This window comes from Apium graveolens, chromosome 9, assembly GCF_009905375.1.
Source record: "Apium graveolens cultivar Ventura chromosome 9, ASM990537v1, whole genome shotgun sequence".
Classification (NCBI taxonomy): Eukaryota; Viridiplantae; Streptophyta; class Magnoliopsida; order Apiales; family Apiaceae; genus Apium; species Apium graveolens.
Window position 1 is genome coordinate 249,019,532 of NC_133655.1, and position 13,323 is coordinate 249,032,854.

Sequence of the window (13,323 nt, forward strand, 5' to 3'; positions counted from 1 at the left end):
CCTTTAATTTATTTAGTAATTGGAGGTTTATCTACCTTAAATTAAGTATCTAATATCAAAATTATCGGGGGTGAGCGAGAATCGAACTTTATGATAAAAACTAGGTGAAAAACCCGCGCTTCGCGTGGTCTGAAAAAATTAAAATAGTAACATAACAAATCTGCAAAGAATGTTATTTGAAAGCTGTTAATTTAAAAATTTTAAAAAATGTTGGTAAACAATTTGCTTATTAAAAAAATCACTTATTTTTCACAACAGCCAAAACATCTTCATGATCAACACTTCCATTTGCAATTATTTCATATACTAATCAACGTGCTTGGTTCTCCATACATAATTATTTCATCTCCATTTGCAATTATTTCATATACTAATCATCTTCATGATCATCCTGAACTCGTAACCACCTTCCCCAATTAGTCTTGAAGCGTCAAAGCTATAAGTGCTATCGGTTACTCTTTCAATGTCAATTGATTAAAGGTCTTTGCAGTTCAAGTGCAAAGGGAAATGCCAGTTTTATTTGGTGGTGAAATAGAACGTAGGCCAGTGCCAAGCTTAGAAGCTGCAAATCCAACAACATATATTCAATGGACAACTGGGAATGCATGTTTAAAGATGATGGGATGCACATGCTTTTGTAATATGAAAACTATATTTTACACACTAAAGAGTGTTATTTCATTATAAATTTGAAAACTGCAAGGATGGATAATAATGGTAGGTTTTTTCGGTATCCAAGATCACCACTAGATACAAGAAAATGTTATATTGTACAGACTGAAACTTTGAAAAATATAGAAATTAGTTTTTCAAGAGGATTTCAACCATGTATGGTAGAAGAACCTTATATATTTAAAATAGTTGAATACGTTAACATTCTATTAGTAGAGGGACGGCTGACCCGATACTTAGAGGTCTACTAACATTTCAATAATAGAAAGACATGTATTATCTCTTATACTTACAGGGCTACTAACATAAAGACGTGTACGATCTTTGTGGTGCCTAGATTTATTTTTGTTAAGTTTCGCTGCATTCTGCAATCAATATATTAAGCTATACATCATTATCACTTTCAATTCAATTGAAGGTTAGATAATTGAGCATACAGAATGAAACCACCTACTTACAAAGAAACTAATGAACAACTGGCAAAGAGGACAATGAAACTAAAACTTCTGTGTACTTAGTGTCAATATCTACAATATTTTGCAAGGCTATGCAAACCAGAGAGGCTCTTGCATTACAGAGTCTTGGCTCAATCAAATACCCAATAAAATACCAAATCAGAAGGTACATTATATTTCTGAAATGTGAATCCTAGTGGGCTATGCATATTTCTAATTATAAAATTTAGTATTGGTATTACTATGTTTGCTTCAATAATAAAACATAGCATCTATATCAGCATAATCAAGATCATACCAAAAATACATCCAGTATTTCCATAAATCGTTGCCACCCCTACCGTCAAACGAACTAAATGAATTTTTATGTCTGCACAGTTAACAATCATCCAAAAGATTATTATTTTCAGATGATTCATTTCCTTTATATAGATATATAGGTAAATAGAAAAACTTAAAAGTATACCGTGAAGATCCAAAAAATGTATTGAGGGTTTGTCAATAATCACAAAGCTTACTAACCTTCAAGACCTCCATAGACAACTCATATCCTGCCATTAACAGTTGTTCCTGTCATTTAAATAAACACGAATGCAACAACATATCATTCGGCTGGCTAATTACTTCACACGAAGACGTGAATTCAGTAAAAGTGCACCTGAAATTCATCAAACAAATTAACCTGGACATAATTGCATATGTATTACCATCCTAACTTTGGTATAAGATAAAATAATAATTTTGTAGAATATAGGGAGCCAAGACAACGATTCCTTTGCTTTGAATCCTAGTAATATTCACTATAGAGTTTGCATAAAATTCTAAGCAATCAAAATATATTCAGCAGTGAAAATGTAAATAAAAGCTAACAAGTACATAAAAATTGTGTGTCAATAGAAGTTCTTATTTATAGATGAATAAAAAATTTAACTCTGTGAGCTTGAAGAAAATTAAAAATAACATGTTTACATGGTTACACTAATATGCTATTAATGCTCGCAGATCTTGTAAAATTACAAATTACCAAATCATGATAAAAATAAGTTTGAGTCTTTCAGCCTCTAAAACTCGAGTTTTTGGTTGCAGTCTAGGTCAAACGATCAAATCCAAGGATTCTTTGAAGGCTTCCTTATGAGCACATTGATTTCCAAGCAGTACTGCTACATTTAAACCCCGATCCATATGCCAGCTGCCAAATACAGTCGCCTCTTTTGAAGTGCTCGTTTGCTTCTGAGTAAGCAAGTTCATACAAAATGATTCTGCTGGCGGTGTTCCAAAAATGTTTCAATGTCACATGCTCTTTTCTTTTTGTGTGTATGCAGAAGTGTTCAAAGGCTAGCTCGTAGTTCAGAATGTAACCCTAATCCACCTCTGAATAAGTACTTCTTTAGTAGTGTCGCAAAGAATAGTACATGTTCAGAAATGGGTTGTTCAGAAACGGGCAGCACCAAGGGACCAAGAGTTATGATGTTTGTCTTGATTGATTCTTCCCTTATTTCCGCTAATTTTTTTCCCATTCTTAGTCCCTTGCATCGTTGATCATCTTCTTCTTGATACACACTCCTGGTCATATAACATATCGAATATTTTTATACTCCGTGCTTATAACCATCACACAAGTCTGATCATCTATTGAATCGATTTCCAAGCAATGTGTACCTTCTCTATACCTTCTCTATTATTTAATGGTACTTATTTAAATTGGTGTTTTTCTAATATAAGACTTCTCTAATTTCCTATATTTCTAACTAAAGTAAAGACTCAAGACATTTCTTATAGCATAACCAACATCAATAGTACAAACATCCACAATTCTAAACAATAATATGAGAAAATAATGACTGTAAATTCTAGAACACACACTTGAAGCTGCGATCTCCAGCAACTTTGTGAGTGCGAACAATGTGCTTAAGAATAGCCCATTCAAAAAAGCATATAGGGGTGAGCATGGAATGGTCTTTCCCCAGCACTACAACCCATTCTTCCAAGATTATAACTCTAGACATTTTTTGTCATCTTGTAGTGATTTATAATCATAACAACTGTTCCCGACATTAATATAAAGACGAATGCAGCAGCCTGTCATTGGGCTAGCTAATTATTTCACACGAACATGTGAATTGAGTAAAAGCACAGCTGAAATTCATCAAATAAATTAACCTGAACATAGTTGCATCTTTATTACCATCCTAACTTTGGTATCATGTCTACACCATATGTATAAGATATGTGAATACCTACAACTACCATTTACTCATATGTAGGTAATCATTTTTTCTTAACTATAGAAACATGGCTACAATCTTAAGGGCCCATCCCTCTTAATTTGTAAAAATTTTAGTTTAAGTAAGGTTCTTTACCATGAGAAAGTTTCTGGTCCAATTTGAATAGACCAAGGACTTGACAATAATATGCATGTCACATATAGAGATCGAAATAGTCAACATTTTGTCCCTGCAATAACCAAATAGAACCGAAAACAAACAGTAAGTTAAAATTTAAAATAGTGAGCGCACAGAAAAAGCAAGAGAACAAACATTTCTAAACCAGGTCCGCTACCATAGGTTTCTATTCCGATATAGATTGGATAAAAATATACATAAAAGAAAAAAACAACACCATAACTCTTGGCGAATTTTCTCTACACAATTGCAGCAAAAAAGTTTATTAACCAAACAAAATTCCATGCTTTTCCAGAACCAACAAAAAGGTTGTTTCAGTTTAGACCTTCTGAAACCCTTGCCTTCTTTAACATTAAAATACTACGTGCACAGCTTTTCAAATGGAAGAAAAGGAATTAAACCAGACAATGAAAATGGGATAAAACTGTGTCATCAAGATCCCAATTTTACCAGCACAATGCAATGAAGAACTGATTCTAATTTCTTCGAATTATTCATCTCGCCAAAATTGTCAAAATATGAGTCCTAATTACAATTTAATTTGAAGAATAATAATTCAACCCACATTTGCCGATAATAATTCACTAACTTTAAATAACAACTTAATCAAAAAATCATATTTTAAAATGAAAAAACTCATCCAGAAGCATTAGATTTCACTTCTGAAACACAAACAATGACAACAAAATGAACGTTTTAAACAAAGTGCTTACCTAGCAATGACATTTTTGTATACAATTGTTGTGCCATTTTCTACAATGTGCTGTGAATGTGAATGAAGATGTGTCACCAAAACGAACTGATCTATTGCCTGCAAAAAAAATTGAAACTATGATGAGCCCTAACAGACATAAAACATAAGCAAAATATGTCCTCCTTATATACACCTGTTTCGCCCAATTAAGGGAGGCGGAGAGTCCAAAACTGACTTAAAATGGATCGACGCTTGATCTACTTAGTATAATTGTCGTGTAGTTACAAAGAGATGCTAATAGAAAATAAGAGGAATGGACGAAGTGTAGGAATCTCAGAAAAAATAAGTGAATTAGAAGTTTTTTGTGCTAGTTCTCCAAGGAGTAAACTGTGAAAAGAAGAAAGGTAACCTGAAACCACGATTTCCTGTTGAAGTGAGCTTGGTTAATAGGAAGCAAAAATTACCGCAACAATTACCAGGATATCTTTATGAAAGAGTTTTTGGGGTATGCTCCTCGCAAAGGCAAGAATTGGTTAGAGGATAAATCTAGATATCAAATAATGCTGGTTAAATAGCGTTTTGGTCACTCAAGTGACCACTAACTTTCACTTGGGTCATCAAACTCAAAAAGATGTCAGTCAACTGATCACACTCATAAAAAATTTCAATCAAGTCACTACCCGTTAGTGTCGTTAAGTTTTGGACGGAAAGCTGAATCATCAAGTGACATGGCTTCCACGTCATGTGATCGTTGTACCCGCCCAGACCATTTAAAACCCGTAAAGTAAAACCCATAACCCATAATCTCTACTTCTCTTCTTCTTCAGTTTATTTTCTTGCAATTAGAGTTCTTCCTTTTACCTTCTTTCTACCATGTCCACTTCCAAAAGCTCCACAACCTCAACCCCATCTGTGAACAATTCATTTAACTCGTATAGAATCCATAAAAACAACTTCGGTGTCGATTATGGATATGATAATATTAAATGTAAGTGTGATATTGTATCACCCCTTCAAGAAACTACTCAAGTTCCGGGCTGAAGATTTTTTGGCTGAAAGAACTATAGGGATCCCTGCAAGAAGTGAATTTTTTTTTGTGGGCTGATCCACCCTACACTGATAGAGCCCGAGAAGTACATGGATTGAAGGAAAAATTGAAGATGAAAGATGTCGAATTGGCTAAAATCAAGCAAGAGTTGAGTTTCATAGAAAGGAAAATGTTAGTAATTGATGAAGAGCGTATGGTAATGCAAAAAAAGATGGACGACGTTGTTGTGCAAGACATGCCTGTATCATAACAAGACTAAATCATTCTGACAACCCTAAGATTAGTTGTACTGTAACCTTAATTTGTAATCTATACTTGTAACACTTAATGTCTGTAAAATGTAAATGGAGCAGACTGGAGCATTTTTCCCTAAATAGTGTCAAGCCTAAGAATTCTATCTGAAAGAAGATCAAGAAGGTCATGCCTCAGAAGAATTATGAAGAAGCTTGGAGTTGAATAATTCTGTTTGGTGAAAAACACTCTAAGTCAAGATCTCTACAAGTCACATAATTAGTGTTATAGAGAAGTCATTCGAGAACTCAGAAAGACCTATCAAGAACTCAGGAATTGTCTATCGAGAACTTAGGAAATGCTATTGGAGATATCGATAAGTCAAATACCCATTCGAGAACTCAGAGATATCTATAAGTATACATTCATTAGAGAACTCTGAGTTATCAATAAGCCAAAGTCCATTAGAGAACTCTGAGTTATCGATAAACCAAAATTCACTAGAGAACTCAGAGTTGTCGATAAGTCAAGTCAACAATGAAGTTTCAGAGATATCGACAAGCCAACATGCCTATCAAGATGTCGAGTTCTCTACAGCTTAATTGGAGATCTCGAAGTGAAGAAATTTCTCTAAGTACAGAATTGCAGAACAATTCAATAGCCAAGGTTGCAAATCAACAAACAATTCACACTGCTGAATTGACAAGTCTACAAAAAGCAGTTTGAGAGATGTGTAAGATTAATGGTGAAGATTAACTGACAAAGGAGAATCAACCAATACACAGTGGATGAAGATATGCTAATCTAGTTATGGAAATCTCACTTTTCCTTTAAATAAAAGTGACTAGTGACAGGTTAGAAAAGTGATTAGCACTTCTTATTGTTCACTGTGTAAACCAAAGTTAACTATCATATAAAGTTAACTGAGGTCCTTTGTTTAAGATAGGACTGAATATATTAGAAATTGTAATCTCTCTCTCAAGAAAGAAGTTAAGTTCTAAACCAAGAACTTAGAGATTTTGTAGCAAAATACTGCTTGATTTTTAATATAAAATTAAGTGAGTTTTGAAGATCTTTGTTCTACATATTTGCATTGTTATTTATGTTTAACATCTATTCTATAAAATCATTGATAACAACCAACTGCTAAACCCAAAGTCGATCAAAAAGTAAATATTTAAGCCAAAACACATTCACCCCCTGTGTTGTATTCATATCTAACAAGTGGTATCAGAGCAAAATCTGAAAGTAAACAGATTAGATCCTTGAAAAGTGAATACACAGAAAATCAGTAGTATCAAGATTCCTCCCTTTGATAAGGCCAACTACACTTTATGGAAAAAAAATGTTGCTGTTTATAAGAATGGCCAATCACCTTTACATTCAGATCCTCAAGAATGGGCCCTTCACTCCTATGGTTAGAGTTGAGGAAACCACAGACGGAGACATGGTTATTCCAGCTCATTTTGCTCCCAAAGATGCCTCTGAGTATACTGATATAGAAAGAGAGAAAGTTTCCCTAGACAGTGCTTTGCAATTAATACTAATTGAGTCACTTGACAATGTAATGTATAATAACATTGTCAACTGTGACACTGCTTAACAGATCTGGGAAAAGATTGAGATACTCTGTGAAGGAACTGAGGAGGTTAGGTCAAATCAGAGAAGGATATTGATTTCTCAGTATGAGGGTTTTATGGCTAAACCAAAGGAAGGTATTACTGATGTGTTTGAAAGGTTTACTAAGCTAATAAATGAATTTCAACTTCATGATAAATTTTATGATGTTGAAGAAGTAAATTTGAAGTTCTTGCTTACTCTCCCTGATCATTTGGAACAAAAGATCTCTGCAATCAGAGAAGGAAGGGATTTGAGTAGAATCACACTGGAAGTGCTCTATGGGGTTCTGAAAACCTATGAACTTGAAATAATTCAAAAGAAATCATTAAGGGCTGGTCAAGGATATGTAATGGATGGCTCAAGTGCACTGATTGTGAATGATGACCAGACCTCTAATGATGAGCAAAGATCCCAAACTGCAGAAATTTCTACAAGTGAGAAAAGAGTCAATGACATTAAAGAGCAAGTCATACTGGAATTAGATGAAGAAGATGAGTTATACACTCTTGATGAGCTTGATGAGCTAGAAAAATCAATGGCTTACTTGGCCAGAAAATTCTATAACATTAGAGTGAAGAAACCAAGATTTTTCAAGAGCAAAGGACAGTCCATCAACAAAGACAGCAGCTGGAAAGGAAAAGGGAAGTACACTCCTGATAGCAAAACTGGCTACAAAACTGGATCTGTTGACAGATCAAACAAACATAAGGTGCTTTAACTGTGATGAGTTGGGCCATTTTGCTACAGAATGCAGGAAACCCAAGAAGGCAAAGAAAGACAAAGCCTATCTTGAATTGGAAGCAAAGTATGATGCTCTTCTAAAGAAGCAACAAGGGAAAGCTTATATTGCTGAGGGTAAAAGCTGGGATGATTCAGACAATGATGAAGATGAAGAAGTTAGAAACTATGCACTCATGGCCTTGGAGTAAGGAGATTCTTCATCATCTAAATCATAGGTACCAACTCTTACCACAATTGATTTAAATGTGAGTCAATATAAGGAAACTGTTGAAAAGATGTGCACAGAAATGTTCCACATTCATACAAGCAAGGTTGCTGCAAATGAGGAAGTTAGCAGATTGAAAAAGATCAATGAAAAACAAGAGACTGAATTGTTGCTGGTTGAGTTTGATGCTGCTAAGCAAGAAAATGCATACTTAAAGAACAAATTAAAGTGTGCAAGTGAAATTGAAGCAGTATTGAGAGAAAGGCTGGAGAAGAATGAAGTGAAGCTGAAATCCTTCAAAAATGCTTCTGAGCTGATTGGCTAATATCATGAAAAGAACAAGCCATGTGCAAACATTGTCATTGGTCTTGATTATGAGGGTTTGAACAACAAAAGAAGTCTGTCAGTGACAAAGGAAAATCAACTGAAACTGAGAATGTTCCAATTATTTTGAAGAAAGTTGAATCACCTTTGTTTAAGGCATGTGAGGTGAACTTCAGTGAAAAGGAGTTGATCATCAAACAGGAGATAGCTGATGAGGACAAGGAAAAGAAAAATGATGAGACAACTCAGTCTTCCATCTCTGTTGAAACACTAAAAGCCAATCAAGAAACTAAGGAGCCTGTGAAGGAGATTAAAGCTGAAGAGGTCAAAAAGAAAAAGAAGAATAAAAATGGAAAGATTGGGATAAACAAAAGCTATAATTTTGCTTATGTTTCAGATGCTCCTAGAAAGAGGTGTGAGAATTGTGGATCAATGAATCACCTAACTCACCTTTGTAAAAAGATTGTTAGTAATCCACCTGAAGGAGTCTGCAAGTACAATGAAGCTAAGGCTAATGATCCCTATTCATTCTGTGACAAGTTTGACTGCATTCCCTGCAACATGAAAGTGATGAAGAGTTGCCACAAATTGAGAATTGATCTCATAGAATCAAAATTTGGTTCTATATCTGAAAGGAAAAATGCTCAACAGTCTATGAATTCCATTTTATCTGAAAATTCTCATTCTACTTCTGCAAAATCAGTTAACAAGAAGAAAGTGCCCAACACAGCTTGGGTAGCTAAACACACTTAATCCTCATTGTGTGCAGGGCAAATGAAAGAAGGTCTTATAGATCATTGATAGTGGATGTTCCAGGCATATGACAGGTGATAAGGCCCTGCTATCATAATTTAAGGAGATGGTTGGCCCTTTGGTGATCTTTGGAGACAACATCAAAGGATTCACAATGGGATATGGCAAGATTGTTTCTGGAAATGTTATCATTGAAAATATAGCACTAGTTTCTAGAAATGTTGTCATTGAAAATGTGCCACACAAAATCATGGGAATGAAAGCTCTCTTCAGACACCTGAATTTGGTGGCACAAACTCAGGAGGAAAAGGAGAGAATGGAAATGACAGTCATGGTAATACTGAAGAAAATGATGAAGGCACTAGTCAATAGACACACACTAGAAAGTGGGATAGGAGTCATATATTAGAAGCTATTATTGGTGATCCCTCAGCTGGTGTGAGAACTAGAAGTGCAACTGCTAATGAATGCCTACATGCATGTTTTCTATCTCAAGTAGAGCCCAAGAAAACTGAAGAAGCCCTATTGGATCCTGATTGGATATGTGCTATGCAGGAGGAGCTGAATCAGTTTGAGAGAAACAAAGTTTGGAAATTAGTCCCTGCACCAAAGAACAGAAGCATAATTGGAACTAAGTAGGTGTACAGGAACAAAATGGATGAAAATGGAATTGTTACTAGAAACAAAGCAAGGCTGGTTGCTAAAGGCTACTCACAAGAAGAGGGAATTGACTATGATGAGACTTTTGCTCTTGTTGCAAGATTAGAAGCAATAAGAATTTTTCTGGCATTTGTTGCACACTCAAATTTCAAGGTGTATCAAATGGATGTCAAGAGTGCTTTTCTTAATGGTGAACTAGAAGAAGAAGTTTATGTGCAACAGCCACCTGGCTTTGAAGATCCAGAATTTCCTAACTTTGTTTACAAATTACTCAAGGCTCTATATGGATTGAAACAAGAACCTAGAGCCTGGTATAACACACTGTCAGAATTTCTACTCAAACATGGTTTTACCAGAGGTACTATTGATAAGACTCTCTTCTACAAGAAGTATGGTGAAGATATGATCCTAGTTCAAATCTATGTGGATGATATTATCTTTGGATCTACAAATGAAAAGCTTTGTCAAAGATTCTCTAGGCTAATGCAGAGTGAGTATGAAATGAGCATGATGGGAGAATTGAGTTACTTCCTTGGCCTTCAAGTTAGTCAAAGAAGTGATGGTATTTTCATCAGCCAAACCAAATATGTGAATGACTTATTGAAGAAATTTATGGTGGATAGCTCACCTGCATCTACACCAATGTCTACTGTAACCAAGTTGGATGAAGACAAATAAGGCAAAAGTGTGGATATTTCAAGCTACAGAGGGATGATTGGATCATTGCTTTATTTGACTGCTAGTAGACCAAATATCATGTTTGCTACTTGTCTATGTGCTAGATTTCAAGCCAATACAAAGGAATCACATTTGATGGCTGTGAAAAGGATTTTCAGATACTTAAAGGGAACTCCAAACTTGGGATTATGGTATCCTAAGGGAACTGGTTTTGAAGCTGTTGGATACACAGATGCAGATTGTGCTGGATGCAGGGTTGATAGGAAAAGTACTAGTGGAAGCTGTCAATTTCTTGGTCAAAGACTTGTATCCTGGTATAGTAAGAAATAACAATCTATGTCAACTTCCACAACTGAGGCTGAATATATAGCTGCTGGAAGTTGTTGTGCTCAGGTGCTTTGGATTAGAAATCAGCTAATGGTCTATGGTCTAATGTTACACAAAATTCCTATTATGTGTGACAATACTAGTGCCATATCTATAGTAGCTAATCCAGTTAATCTTTCTAGAACAAAGCACATTGATGTTAGGTACCATTTTTTCAGGGAACATGCTGCAAATGGTACCATTGAGCTCATTTTTGTTCCAACAGAGAAACAATTAGCTGACATTTTTACTAAACCTTTGGATGAAGCAACCTTCACTAGACTTGTGAGTGAAATTGGAATGCTCAACTCTTCATCCTAAGGCAAGAACTCAGCTAATGTGTTGTAACATATTAATTTCTAATAAATCAACCTAGTTTGATTTAATTGGAAATTAACTGAAATATAAATTATAAATATTTCAGAATCTCTGTATATTTATTTTTTTTAAACTCAAAAATTAACTTAGAATATTTCAAATTCTAAGTAAACTGCTTAGTTGTTAATTTACATCTTAAATGTGTAAAATTAACACAAGGCAGAATAACAGTACTCAAAGGTATAGAGAACCGAGTTCTCGATAAGTCAAAATGCCTTATCGACAAGTCATTTTAGAGTTCTCGAGTGAGTCCTCGATAAGTCTATTTACAGACTTCTTGAATGACTTCTCGATAAGCTCTATTATGACTTATCGATAAGGCCATGTAGAGTTCTCTAATAGTGTTAATTCACAGAGTTCTCGACAAGGATATTTTGAGACTTATCAATAACTCAGAACTAAAATAATTTAATTCAATGAATTATTTTAGACAAATACTTTTGGAAAATTTATTCTGATTTCAATTTGATTCAATTCAAATAAATTAGAATATTTTTTTAGTCCATTTTCGGACAAACTGGGCATTTATCAGAGTTCTCGATAAATCATTTCTTAGTTCTCGAAAAGAATTAATAAAATGACTTATCGAATGTACCTTTTTCAAATTCAAAATTACTTCTCGATAAGTTTAACATCAAATATTTATTTGACTTCTCGATAAGTATTTTACTTTTTTCTATAAATACCCAGACTTCTCGATACATACACTGTACTTACACTTCTTCGAGATCTCAAGTGACCTAGCTTTCAGACAAAAGGCGATCTCTCTCTCGTTTTAGCTCCTTTCTCAAAATTTTTCTTACCCACTACTTCTAAACACTAAAATGGCACAAAACATTGTTAGAGCTATCATTCCAGAGAAGAGAACCAACTTTATTGCTTTTCTTGATGCTAACCAAGCCCCTGATAGTTTCAAGGTGTTTGTGAAGTTTCTTTCTGAATCCTATATTGCAGGTGTTTTAACTGCAAGTCTTGTGCTGTATTTGGACGTTCTTCATGAATTTTGGACATCATCTATAACTAGGACAGTTGTTCTAGAGAATGTCACTTCTATGGTGGTCACCTGCACAATTGGAGGGCAAGAAATTGAGTTTTCAGCTGCTGATGTGAATACAGCCCTGAGATTGCCAACTGAGAACTATGGAGAGATGCCAACTGCAGATGAGCTGAGTGAATTCATGGACTTCATCAACTACAGTGGCTCAATCAACTTGGCAAGCCTGAACAGGACAAACCTTAAGAAGGAATGGTTGTAACGTCTGGAAAATATTATGTATTTATTTTTATCAATAAATAATTATTATGTGATTTTATGTGAATTTTGGTGAATTATTTGATAATTGATATAAATATTTGGATGTTTATTTCTGATAAAAATAAAATATTTTTATTTTTAATTATCCAGAATTAAATATAGATAATTTCGGTATTTTTATGGTAATTTTTGGATTACCATATGATTTTATAAGGATTTATAGAATTTATAATGATTATTTTACATAATTATAAAATTAATTTTTAGAAACAGAAATCGTTCCACTTCAATTGTTTTTGCGTTTTTACAACCCGAAACTCTTCCGAAAACTCCTTCCTAACCTAATCTGATAATTCTAAACACTTTCTGTATTTTGACTTTTTCGATCCGGGGTAAGGTTTGACCTGTACGAGTCCCGGTATGAAATTTTCGATCCGCAAATCATTTTATTTATCGATAAGAATCCATATTCTCAAAAGGCGAGACATTACTACCTTAATTTCATATAAAGTATTTTATAGGGAGCTTTGTTTTGATAAATATCCAATTCTGATATTAAAATCGTATCGTCTTTTTAGTTACTTAGCGGCTAAGTAATCTATTTTCGGATTCAATATGTAAATGTAATTATCGAATTATTAAGTAAATAAAATATGTGATGGTTCTGTCAGTTATGTGATGTTGTGATATTAAGTGTTGTGATTGTTGACGTGAAAATTAATTTTGTAATTAATTATCGAGCTGTATGCATTTAATTCATTTTAAAGTGATTTTATTGAGTATTTATTCTTAAAAATGCTAAAATTGTTTCTAAAATTATTTTTAGTGTTTTATAATTTTA